This window comes from Nanorana parkeri, unplaced genomic scaffold, assembly GCF_000935625.1.
Source record: "Nanorana parkeri isolate BGI_ZX_2015 unplaced genomic scaffold, ASM93562v1 scaffold19, whole genome shotgun sequence".
NCBI classification, from domain to species: domain Eukaryota; kingdom Metazoa; phylum Chordata; class Amphibia; order Anura; family Dicroglossidae; genus Nanorana; species Nanorana parkeri.
In genome coordinates this window covers 2,353,464-2,366,629 of record NW_017306287.1, presented here as the reverse complement: position 1 = coordinate 2,366,629, position 13,166 = coordinate 2,353,464, and the positions used below count along the sequence as shown (strand labels likewise).

At 44.2% G+C, this 13,166-nt stretch overlaps 1 long non-coding RNA gene across 1 annotated transcript in view; it reads right to left on the bottom strand.

Moving 5' to 3' along the window:
• Positions 1-1,143: 1,143 nt before the first annotated feature.
• The window catches only part of LOC108791102, a 21,655-nt gene continuing 9,632 nt past the window's right edge, over positions 1,144-13,166 (bottom strand). The window contains exons 3-4 of the long non-coding RNA XR_001941486.1: positions 4,148-4,162; positions 1,144-1,355 (exon numbers count right to left, since the gene is read on the bottom strand). This is a non-coding gene — a long non-coding RNA (uncharacterized LOC108791102). The remainder of the gene's footprint in view (positions 1,356-4,147; positions 4,163-13,166) is intronic.

Genomic DNA, 13,166 nt, shown 5'->3' with positions numbered 1-13,166 from the left:
AACATTTTTACACAATGAGGGGGGGGGGGGGGCATCATGTAATAGGTAAGTTATCGTGTAGACCTTCCTTCCACTTTGACTGAACAATAATGCATTTCTGTGGCATCAGTCAGTGCCCAGTTGCCATTTTTCTAGTGCATATTGCAGAATGAAACTGATCACTGATTGGTTAGTATAGGAATCAGATATTTTTAATTTCTTTCTCTACAAGCCAGGTATCCTCTACATTTTAAATTGTGTCAAGCTGTTATTTACAGACACTAGTATGGTATGCATTAACCAGGTAACTGTTTTAGGAAAGCACTGGTGTACTTCGCAGTATTTTACTGTAGAAGGGTTTGGTTCCCTTTTATGCAAAAAGCCTTGCAGCATTTTCATTCCCATTTTGTAAATTGAGTGCAAATTTCTATATTGCCACTAGATGGCGCCATTGCACCATATTTTCCTATCAGTCCAGCCTGCCTGGTAATAGCTATGTTGGTTTATTTGCTTTTTCCCCCATTTATCTCGTGCTGCAGAGCAGGGGTAGACACACTTTGGCCCTCCAGCTTTGGTGAAACCTCTGGGAGTCATGCATGTGGTTGTTAGAGTCTTGCAATACTTTATGAGACTTGTCGTTCCACAGGAGCAGGTCAGAAGTTTTCCTACCGCTCTGTATAGGGTCAGTACACTGAACTGCCCCGTCTCTGCTTACATGTACCCAAAACATGCTGTGGGGCCTACAAAGGAATCTCAGGGCAGTATTTTAGCAAGGGACTTGGTTTCTGTCTGACTATATACCCAGTGCATTATCCACCTCCAGACCCTGAAGCCAAGCACGTCAAACTAACAGCATAAGCTGCCCTTTGTCTCCGAAGACAAAAGAACTGCCAGAGACCAACTTCAGTATATCCAGTCACCCAACACAAATCTGCCCCAAATCTAGTGTGCGGGCACAGTTTGTAGAGTGTAAGTTTCCAACAGTGGCTATCCAGGCTATTTATTTTGGTTAGGTTTAAAGGAACCCCCATACTTGGTTTTTGATATGTGGGTCCAAACAACAGAGATGGCAACATGGTCATTTAAATATTGGTTTTATTTTTGTACACCCCATAGCCTTATCCGTTGTTGCCCGCAATGAAATGGTTAACATGGTCAATGCTACATGTCAGATTACAGGCCTGTTGGCGGAGAAGGCTGCCAGCACAAAGCTGACCTGTGAATTCAATGGACAATATGTCGTCTCTATGTCCATCTTATTTTTGATGTTTGTCCTATACTCGTTCCTCGATCCTCCTTCCCATGTGACAGCCGTCTGTCGGGGGTCCCTGGTCTGTGTCTGTCTTCATCTGCCACAACTGGGAAATCTTTAAAACCTGTATATATTGTTCAGCTGTAATAAGACAGAATGCTATTTTATCAACTATTATACTCAGATTGTATAGATAGTTACATTTTGGGTGGCCCACGCTCCCATCTCAGGTTCTTTCGGACCAAATAAAGATTTTGTTTTTTAAAAAAAAGACTAGTTTTGTGAGTTTGTTTTTTTAGCGGTTCCTGACATTGTGGTGTCTACCATTGGGTAAGTGGCACATGGCAAGATGGCCCTGTGGGACTGTTTGCCTGCTCTAGTGGCAGCCACCAGTGGCCACTACTAGAGGGAGCATATACCTTCTACCAGCAGACTGAATGTAACTGCCTCTGTGGGCTCCAGGGCCATTGGATTGTAGAACGCCTATTGAATCCTGACTCAAAGGATGGAGTGTTGGGCCCCATTAACGCCTACAGTATGCACACGGATTACCATTCTTTGCTGATGCGTCAACTTGCATTGCGGTACATGTGCCAGTCCATCCCCTATGGGTCCTCAACATGTGTCCAAAAGCCAAAATGGAAGAAAACACATGACCCATGTAGAGAAGGTTCATAGAGGTGTACTGTATGTGTTGCTTTACTAATCATCCAGCATGTATGCAGCCAGAGTGTGCTGCTGCGTTCAGGTCTGGAGATTAGCCACATGTGAACACAGCAGCCTAACCTCTTATATAAATGGGGCTTCCGGCTCTAAATGGTTGATCAGGCTGCTGTGTTCAGATTCGGCTAAACTCCACATCTGGACGCAGCGGCACTCTGTGCTTTGGCCACATACACACCGGACAATTAGATGTGTCCAGTTTGTATTCAACCAGAACCACCACCCTGGATGCAAACTGTCTGCATTCAGAGCCAGGTTTGAGTGGTTGCATGCAAACAGCAGCGTTGGCCATTCATTGGTACAAATCTGGCTGCCGCAGTTCACATACAACATGTGCTTGGCGACGTAGTTTACCTACCGGCAAGAACGAGACTGAGACGTGCCCACGCATTTAGTCTGCAGATTGCTCTGTATGCAAACGGCACCTTTCCAGGCGGACTGTCAGAGGTGTACTGTGCCCCTGCAGACAAAGAGGGGCAGAGCAACACATTTGTAAGAATCTCATTGCACCCAGGACTCCCTTTTGTGGACTAGAATGAAATGTAAGCAGACGCCTTAGTTCCTCTCTAGTTCCTTTTATCTTCTCTGAACACTTGGATAGCTTTATTCATGGATGGGTATGAGATATATATGAAAGATGCCATTGTTGACCTGCTTCTAAAAAGACCAGTTTTTATGCCAAACCACCAGCTTTAATATTACGGTAACTCACCCGGAAAAAAATTTGCAGGTTAGGAAAGGTAGGGTAAAATTGGTGGACTTCATTTGCTGCATGCTTATTTTTGGAAGGAGGTCAGCTGTGACGGGCTACCTAAGTCTTGACCAACGGACTTCCTTTAGGTCAACATTTAAGCATAGCTCTGCTTTAATGTAACTGGTGCTAAAAATGTACATACAAAAAAAATTAGCCTAATAAAAAGACAAAATGAAACAGCTTGTGCTGCAATACTCGCTTTTAATCCAGAGATGTCTCCATAGAACATCTCTTGTTTGGGAATAATTCTTATGCAAACAGGTAAGTAAAAGGGATTCCCGGATCTGCAGATTACTGATCTGGATGAAGAACTGAAGCCCTGTGAAGGTAGGCTACATTCCTACCATACACTTCCATAACTACTGTGTATAGAAATATCCATGAAAACCTCTCCTTTGTGGGCCCTATGACCCCTTCATTAGAGAATCCAATGTTCAATGCACAAAGGAAAACCCTCACTTATATATCAAACACTAGGCAATGACACTTTAAAATCTCTCAAATTCTTTCAGCCCAGACTTCTCCTGATAGGAATTGGCTTCACCATTGCAGTGAATGATGATCATCTCTGAATTGGAAAAGATAGGGTTCCCTCCATAGACCCTACACAGCCTTTGTCAGTGCACAACAGGGCCCTCTCACTCAGTCTCCTTACTCAGTGACCTTCTATTAATGTTGTGATCCACCTCTCAACCATCTTTTATGGTGGCCTGGTAGACCTCTCCAAACGGAACTTTCCACAAATGAAGTAATTAAGGCTTTTACGATAACTGATAAACTTACTAGGGTCACCTCAGCTTAGGTGTAGGACTAGCAAATATCAACTTAGTGGTTTAAATGCCCCCCATGCCTGCACAAGATCTTTCCTACAATCATCCCCAACTGCTGGCCTTACAGGGCACCATGTTACACCTATGGTGAACTTGTCCACACAAGCCACTCTGGGATGCTTCATTCAACATACATTGACAAGTTACAGGTATGTCAGTGCCCAAATCTCCACAAAGTGCACTACTGTCCATCCTGCCCAGTTCCTCTCTCATTGGGAAGGACCTCCTTTGTTTCTCCCTCTCTATTATACCATGACTCAGGAGCCTCCTCAATTGCACATATCAAGGACTGGGTTCAGGAGCTCTGCCAACTCATGAGAATGGAAATCTAATTGGGTATCTCCATGACACACAAAACTAATACAAAATTATATGAGGTGCTTGGATTCTCTTTAAGGGAAATCTCACAAACATCTCACTTCCCAGAAGCAGGGCCCTTAGAAGGGCAAACTCAAATTGTAGTTGGGGCCTTCAGCATCGCTTGTTGCTTAGAGTCACGGCTGATCCATGTGGGGAACTGGAGAACCTCCTCTATTCCATATATCAAGGGCTGGGTTCAGGGGATCACCTCATGAGAGTGGAGAATCTAACGTGGGATCTCCATGACACACAAAAGCAATAAAACTTGATATGGGGTGCTAGGCTTCTATTTAAGGAACGTCAAAATCCTCTCACTTCACAGAGGCTCTTAGAAGGGCAATCTCAAATTGTAGTTGGGACCTTCAGCATCACTTGTTGTTTAGAGTCATGGCTGATCCATGCGGGGAACTGGAGAACCTCCTCTATTCCATATAGGCTGGGTTCAGGGGATCACCTCATGAGAGTGGAGAATCTAATGGGCTACACACAAGACCAATACAACATGATATGGGGTGCTTGGATTCTCTTTATGGGAACACCGGCATCCAAAAACTTCTCACTTCCCAGAGGCAGGGGCTGTTAGAAGGGCAATCTCAATGCATAGTTGGGACCTTCAGCATCACGAGTTGCTTGAAGCCGTGGCTGATCCATCTTTATTTTGTTGCGCCACTCCTTGCCTTTGTTCTCCTTACCTATGTTTCTGCCCTCTCTTCCTCACCTCCTTACTCACCCCGCGCCCACCTCACTCTCTACTTATTTAGGTGTGCGGACCCCAGACATACCCATCCATTCTTTGACACAAATACTGCCAACTGCTGGAACTTGTGGACTTTTGTGGACCATATATGTTTGACATCTTTTTGTTCACCACACGGATGGCGGCCTGGATTGTATGTGTGCTGTTAATATCTATTAAAGAAAAAAGGAAATATGGATGACAATCACAGCCCTGAAACAAATCACCAAGACTGCTCCATCAGTTGCATCTGGACCGGGTCCCTTTATTGGCTCTGAGTAGCTCTTGTCATTATACAACATACCACAAGAGAGGGCTGTTGCAGCGTTGAAAATATCCTCTATATGTTAGGCTGACAGGGAATGTAGGCACCCCTGAGGTGACAGACTAGGTCCAGTAGAGAGCTGGATGTATTGGGATTATTAGATAAGATGCATTTCGATTAACCTTTCCCTCTTCCCTTTGCTGGACCATTCTTCTATACATCAGGGAGTTCAGTGTATTCCTGTGTCTGGCAGGCCTGCATAGAGATTCTATGGATGTCTTCATGGAATGTGCAGCTATCTTTGCTACCAGCGGTGTTCCAATTCAGTTAGAGGACAGAAATATTGATTTTTAAGGACTCAGCTGCCCGTGGGACTAAAATGTCATTTTCGGTGTAAGCATTACACTTGCTAAAAAGGTGCCTTGAAACAAAACTGACTTTATAACATTTTGCTGTAACTTCTTACCCTACATCATGGCTGCATGGAGGTAAAGTTTTGTTAAAGATAAAATATGGCCAAACATCTAGGCCTTGTGGGTGAGTACAGCCATGCAAAGTGCGTTGGGGCATTCCTTGGATGTTTTCTGTGTGACATCTAGGAACCCCGTACTGTTGTCCATTTTTTATGTTTCACAGTCAAGCAAGACTGCGTTTTTGATGAGGTGTCAGAGAGGACATTAGTTGGGTCCCCCATGTGCCAGTAGACTTGATTTGCTTGGAATATGTATGTCAAGGCACTCCAAGTACATGTAAGGATTTTCTTGGACACAATATTTTTGTGTAGGCAAATTTATATAAGGCTCTATTAAAACACCCTTAACGCATTTCGTGGCTGCTGGGGCCACTTCATCAGGATTGATGTTGAAATGCTATGAACTGAACGTATTGATCCTTTTAAAATAGGATTAAAAGAATAACACTTGGATATATTTCCCTTAAGTAAATAAATCCACCTTCTTTTTAAAAATACTCCGGCCACATACTGTACCTTTTATGAAGGTGTCTTCTGGCCAGTCACATGACATGTCAGGATCCTCTTATTATGAAATTGGGGATTGGTTGATGCTCCCAAATACTTCTGATAGAGAGTCCCTCTCTGCAGTATTGTACTGTAAGCCCAGCGGTAACACACGCAGGGGGGTGTGTCCATGACAGCCTGGACTCACAGGAAGTGGGTTGAATGAAGCTGACCATTAAGTCCAGCTTTCCGACCCAGATTCACGGTGTAACATGAAACATGGTCACTATTGTTTCTATAGGTTGAACTTGATAGACTTGTGTCTTTTTTCAACCTGAGTAAGTAACTATGTAACTATGTCACATTTGTATCAATACTTTGTATATAACCTACATACTGTAGACAGGGATCTCAACCTGAAAAAAAGCAATTTCAGGGAGCTGCCCGTTGGAAGGGGGGGGGGCGCCTGAAATGATGGCGGACAGCACGGGAATCAATAGCTGCTTTGCTATCTGCTGGTTTGTTTTTTTTTATTATTCTGACAGCTGCTGCCGTCAGAGCAATAATAAAAAAAAAAACAGCATAGGAATGCATAGCTAGATTGCTATTGGCTATTTCACCCACCCTCTTCTGCTGTCAATCACTAGAAGAGGACCTAATGGAGAATTTCAGGTCCCCCTCTGCTAATTGACAGCAGCAGTGGGCGGGTGCAATAGCTAGTCTGCTATTGGCTATTGCAAAGTGAAATAGCCAATAGGAATGTAGCTATTCATTCCTATGCTGGGTTTTTTTTTTTTCTCTGACTGATGGCGGCCGATGTCATACATTTTTTTTTTTAAAAACAGATCGCAGGGAAAGGTTTACTCTGCTAGACATAGCAGAGTAAACCTTTCCGGGAGAAAATGTTTCTCACCCGGGCATCCGGGTGCCGCTATCTAATAGCAGGAGACTCCCAGAGCGACCGGGAGAGATGTCTGTGTAGATGAGCCATGATAAATGAAATTGCTCATCAATATGGAAGCACAGTGGCTCAGTGGTTAGCACATTTTACTTGCAGCACTGGGGGGTGGGGTGGGGGGTTACAGGACACTATCTGCGTGGCAAAGACATGCTGGACAGTTAATTGACTCCTGTTTAAATCAGCCCTAGTATGTATGCATGTGAAGGACCTTAGATTGTAAGCTCTTTGAGGGTAGGGACTGATGTGAAGTGCTGTGTAAAATTGGCAGCACTATATAAATACCTGTAATATATGTAATATGTATGATAAACCTTAAAGACATTGCTACTTTGGTTCTGAAGCAGCCAGAAAATGAAGACGCATTTCACATTATTACTACTTTGAAAATAGCAAAGTTGTGGCTGAACTCCGCTCCCTGAATATGACTCGCTGTTCTCAGCTACAACAACCTAAGACTACTAACCACAAACTATCCTTTTCAAGAGCATTTAGGAAAACAAATGGTTCCCTCCCAGGAGATTCTGCTTCACGGGAAATGTTTCTGCATCCTTTGCAGCTCCCTGGGTGGTCTTTGCAGTACATAGACATGGGTACCATACATAGGTATAGAATGCCATTGTCGGTTGCATCCAAACCTAAAATCACATTTTAAAGTAAAGGTAATAATTTAAAAATAGATGAGCCAAAAAAAAAAAAAAGTCTTTTTTTTGTAGCATGTAGAAGCAGTCATGCTAAAGTAACGCTTGCAGACATAGAACTCAGAATCCAGAATTGTACTTGTGTTTAGCTGACGGTATCAGATCGATGCCTTTGTCAAAGCTCAGGAATAATTTATGGCTCTGTGCTGTAGTGGAAGTCATGAAACATTGTGTAAATGGAAAGAATCAAAGCTTCGCCGTCTGATACCTAAAAATTGTTTCTCCTAATTAAAGTGACCTCGAAGCTGTGGTGTCGTGAGGATGGCCGAGGTCTCATATTCGGATTCCAGGTCTCCCTTAAATGTTTTTTCCTAAAATGATGGGAATGCATTTTCCAAAAAGCTTCTAATTCCTAATATCACATATTTGTTTATTACAGGTATTTATATAGTGCTGACAATTTACACAGCACTTTACAACCTGTGTGAAGTTGGCACCCCATGTTTGTAAAACCTGAATAAAAATATACCATTCGTTTGTGCCGCGTTTGTGCTGGTTTGTGCCGCAAAAATAAACGCTTGTGCCGCTTTGGTTTCAGAGATATGGTGCGTTATAGTTGCTGTGACCCCGCCCACCTTGCACCCCATGTTGCTGAATTTTAAAAACAAACACGCCATTCGTTTGTGCCGCGTTTGTGCTGGTTTGTGCCGCAAAAATAAACGTTTGTGCCGCTTTGGTTTCTGAGATATGGTGCGTTATAGTTGCTGTAACTCCGCCCACCTTGCACCCCATGTTGCTGAATTTTAAAAACAAAGACGCCATTCGTTTGTGCCGCGTTTGTGCTGATTTGTGCCGCAAAAATAAACGTTTGTGCTGCTTTGTTTTTGGAGATATGGTGCGTTATATGTTTGCAAAACACACTGACTTTACACCTTGTTATTAAATCTTAGATACAACTAGATGTATTTGTTCCCGGTTTGCACGATTTGTACATGATATTAAGTAAAACGTGTATTTTTGCCACCCCCAGAGGGATCCCCCCCCTTCCGGATCCTCTCCCTGCAGGATGCGTGTGTGTGTGTGTGTCCCCTCCGATCCTCTAGCGCTGACTGGAGGATTAGACAGGGGAGGGGCCGGACACAGCTGGCTCTACTGAGGCAGAGCCAGCTGTCAATCAGGTGGCAGGGTGGATCTCGACAGTATTGTTGGGATCTGTCCCGGCTGCAGCGTGGCTCTGCGTTGTCAGCATATAGTGGGCAGTAGCTCGCCATATGCTGAGTATATGTCCTCTTGTGACCAAAAAGAGAACTAAGGCCAAAAAAGTTGGGCCATAGTCAGGGGCGTAACTAGAAATCCCAGGGCCCCATAGCAAAATGTTGTAAGGGCCCCCCAACGACACCCCCGCCCCCATTTTAATAGAAATGCGCTGATCAGCACGTTTTTTTGTGTTTTTTATTGCGTTTCAGTGCTGACTTATGTATGTTTAAAAATTTCATATTAGTGGTCAGCGGGATTTAAAATTCTGAATGTATTGGTCCCTGAGGTCCGAAAGGTTGGCGACCTCTGCACTAAGTCACATCTCTTCTTTTGTGTACCACAAAGTTTTATAATTCCATTGGTAGGTACAAAAATCTTTATTATATTACTTTTGAATCACAAAGTACATGTATACATTAGTATTTTGCTTCCAGATATTTGGGGTATGTATAGAAGTACCAACATTTGAAGAACAAAATAAGAGGAAATGAGAGGAAATTCTCCCAGAAACATTGCCACTTCAGCATGGTGGTCGGATTAAACAGCAAAACTCCAAATTGTGAATCTTTGTTAATAAACACAAATAAAGGAAGAAAGACCCGAAGACAACAGAACTGTTCAAAGAACTACAGAACAAGCGTTTATTTTTGCGGCACAAACCAGCACAAACGAATGGCGTGTTTGTTTTTAAAATTCAGCAACATGGGGTGCAAAGTGGGCGGGGTTACAGCAACTATAACGCACCATATCTCAGAAACCAAAGCGGCACAAACGTTTATTTGTGCGGCACAAACCAGCACAAAACGCGGCACAAACGAATGGCGTCTTTGTTTTTAAAATTCAGCAACATGGGGTGCAAAGTGGGCGGGGCTTGCATTACATTGAATGTTTAATATCTCAGAAACCGAACCGGCACAAACCAGCACAAACGCGGCACAAACGAATGGTATATTTTTATTCAGGTTTTACAAACATGGGGTGCCAACTTCACACAGGTCACTTTACATGGTGCACATTCACATCAGTCCCTGCCCTCAATCAGCTAACAATCTAAGGTCCCTATCTCACATATATATATATATTACAGTGTGGAAAATAATGATTTGATCCCCTGCAGATTTTGTAAGTTTGTCCACTTACAAAGAAATGAAAGGTCTACAATGAAAGGAGTACGAGTAACAATAATTTTTTTCCGGTACTCGCCGATACCAATTACCGAGTACCGGAAGTCCCATTCAGGAAGCCAGGTGGCGTGTAATGACTCGCCACCTGGTTTCCTGATTAGCCTGGCAGCGTGTAAAGACTCGCATACCCGGCTTCCCGATTAACAAGGAAGTCTGTCCCCTCTCACCTCAGCATGGCCAGCCTGTCACCCCTGGGGCCTCTCCAGCCAGGAGCGGCTCTCTCCGGTACCCAGCCGGAGCCGTCTTGCTGGCCAATCATCGAAGCCGGGCGCCGTGTAGTGACGCGACACCCTGCTTTCTGATTGGCCGGGAGGCCGGCTCCATGCTCCCTTGTCATGTGATGAATCCCCCCACCCCCCACAAACACACACACACACACACACATTGGTGTATTCCTACTTCCCCCCCCACCGGACTTACCTGACTCCTACAGCCGCTCAGCTTCTTCGTCTTCGGCGGCCAGGGGGCGGAGCTGAGTGAAGAGGGTCCGTCCTCTCCCAGTCCCAGCTTAAGAATGTACTGCCTGGCGGTGCCTGCTGTGTCGGTAGCGGCCCCGCCAGGCAGTCAAGTGACAGACAGAGCCTCTCTATACCCGCACAGTCGCCCGTACATGCAGAGCGGCGAGGATGGAGCGGCGCTATCTGGAGGGGGGGACAGCACAAGGAAGTTTTTGAGCCCTCTGCTTCCTCTCTGGGCCCCCCCAACAGGCGGAACGCCTAGGCCCGGTCGCAATTACGACCGCTGCGACCCTGTTAGTTCCACCAGTGATCCCATCATGTATTGCTTCCAGCAAGCAATGAGAATGTAACCTAGTTCAGACGTTGAATTTTAGTTCTGAAGACAGACTCTGTGAGAGTGGTGACACAAGGAAGACATTATGTCAGTGCATTGAGGAAGTTCATCCTCTGGACATCTTCAATAAGTTTACAACCTTCTAGAAGGATATGACTATTAGGAGCGGGATAGAACTTATGGAAATTCAATATAAAAACAGATTTATTTTTAGTTCTAACCAGAGATACCCTATAAGTATTACTGGAGTGACATTCATCTGCACGTCGTCATGCCGGGCAGACATGTTACTATATATAATCATTGAGCTGCCGCATGTCTAAGATCTCGTTTTAGGTTTGTAATGCCCGGAGGAAGGTAACTGCACAAGTGGTCGAGTCTGAACTCTAGGGTCATGTTCTAGGGACAGAGTTGGGGTCGGGGACATCTGGTGCGTATGATGGAGGACAAGAAGAAGAAGAAGAAGAAGGAGGTAGAGGAAAGAAGGAAGGAGTGAGTTGCAGAGAAGATGTGGAGAGAGATACACAGCTATAGAGAGAAAGAAGCTCCAAGCTTCGGGAGAGAGAGAGAGAGAGAGAGAGACGGGTGGAGGCTGGCAATGCTTGCGGGGCTCAGCAGACGGAGCCATGTCCTGTCTGTCTCACAGCAACTCCTTCCCATGTTGTGTTCCTGAGAAAACAGATTTCCCGTCAGAAGCCTCTGTCATCTTCAATTATGATTAGTGCAAGAGACATCCAGCTGGAGCCAGCCAAGCTAGGACATGGGAAGTATTAGATCACATATAGCCCTTCCATCAGTCATGTACCATAGTGTACGCCGGCTCCCCCTGAGCCCATGAGCACAGATACACCTGTGATTCCCCTGATGGAACATTCACCTTGTACAATTATCATACGGTCCATTACAAGAGACTGAAGATGGTGGCCGATCCCATTCATAAGAGCCGGCACTAAGTGGAAAGCATGTTTTGGCCTGTAGCGAGCCGTATCCGTTTTCACCTCTGACCGCTCATTAAAGTAGATGTAAACCCAACCTGAATGACGTTTAGTTGGCTGAGGCATTGTGTGTCATGAGCAGTTTTTTCTTTATAATATCCCTTTTCTTTCAAATCTTTTTTTGTATGTCAGTGGTGTGGATTTGCTGCAGCCTCTTTGCTGCCACTATTTACACTGCAATAATGGCAGCAGTGGCAATACAATAGCCACAGTTGCCCGTTCGGCTGCTATGGGGCCTGGGGGTGGAAGGGCCCCCATTAAGGATTGCAGAAGTTGCTGTTGACCCTGTACGCCCTGTGACATTTCCAATTGAGAAGAGCTGACATCAGATGTACAGGAGGAGACAATGCAGACAGCTCTCCTGCTACCTGACTTTAATATAATTGACGGTAGGGAGGTCACTGGGGGCAAGGGGGGCATCACAATTTTGCTATGGGGCCACATGATCTGCAGTTTTGCCTCTGATTGGCAGCATGACTTTTCTCAGGGAGGATTTCATAATGGTGATAACAGAAGGCAATGCTTATATAATTGCATAGTTATACACAGTATATGCCTAGATAACTGCATATAAAGGCATAGTCAACACAAATTCATTATAAGTATATACACTTCTGTGCTTATCACCTCCCACCACAATCACAGCAAGCTGCCAACACTGGAAAAATATATACTTATTGTTATGTACACTCCTACACTTTCCAGACTATGATAAAAAATTGTAAGCAGTATATACTCTTAAAGGCAAATTCCACCTTTAAGAAAAAAAATAATAAACGCATGGTTCTTCATAAAAGAATAAAATGTGCAATTATTTTTTTTGTATGGGAGCCAATAATGCATTGCAATCGTGATCAATAGATCTCAGATGCAATGCTCTGGCTCCTGCAGACACTTCTTCCCATCCATGTCCGTACCTCTGTATATACCTTCAGTTATGGAGCTGGAAGACGTCATCAATGGGCTACAAGTGCGCAGAGGTCTTTGCTTGTGTTTCATTGAGAACTATTAGTTCCCCTACCGCATTTTTTCCATTCACACATCCTGTATAATTCCTGTATAATAATATTATTTTATAATGAATATAATATATACATAATACATTCATAATAATAACTCATTCATTTCATATCGATTTGCACCATATATCATTGAAAAGTTAATACAAATACTCTCATTGCTCCATTTCTGCGGTTGGAATCCTGTGGTGGAGATTATACCCCCCAGGTACAGGCTGACAGATGCGTCTTCACCTGCAAGCATCCCAATTCAGAAAATAGCTGCACCCCATGGGTCTTATATACCATATCCAAACTTTATTGTAATCCACAAACCGGTATACATCACTTGTCATCTCTATGATTAAGCCTTGTTGGTGAAACGCGTGAGGGGTTTCTCCTACAATGGGTGGCATGATGTGGTGTATACCGGTTTGTGGATTACAATAAAGTTTGGATATGGTATGGAAGACCCACGGAGTGC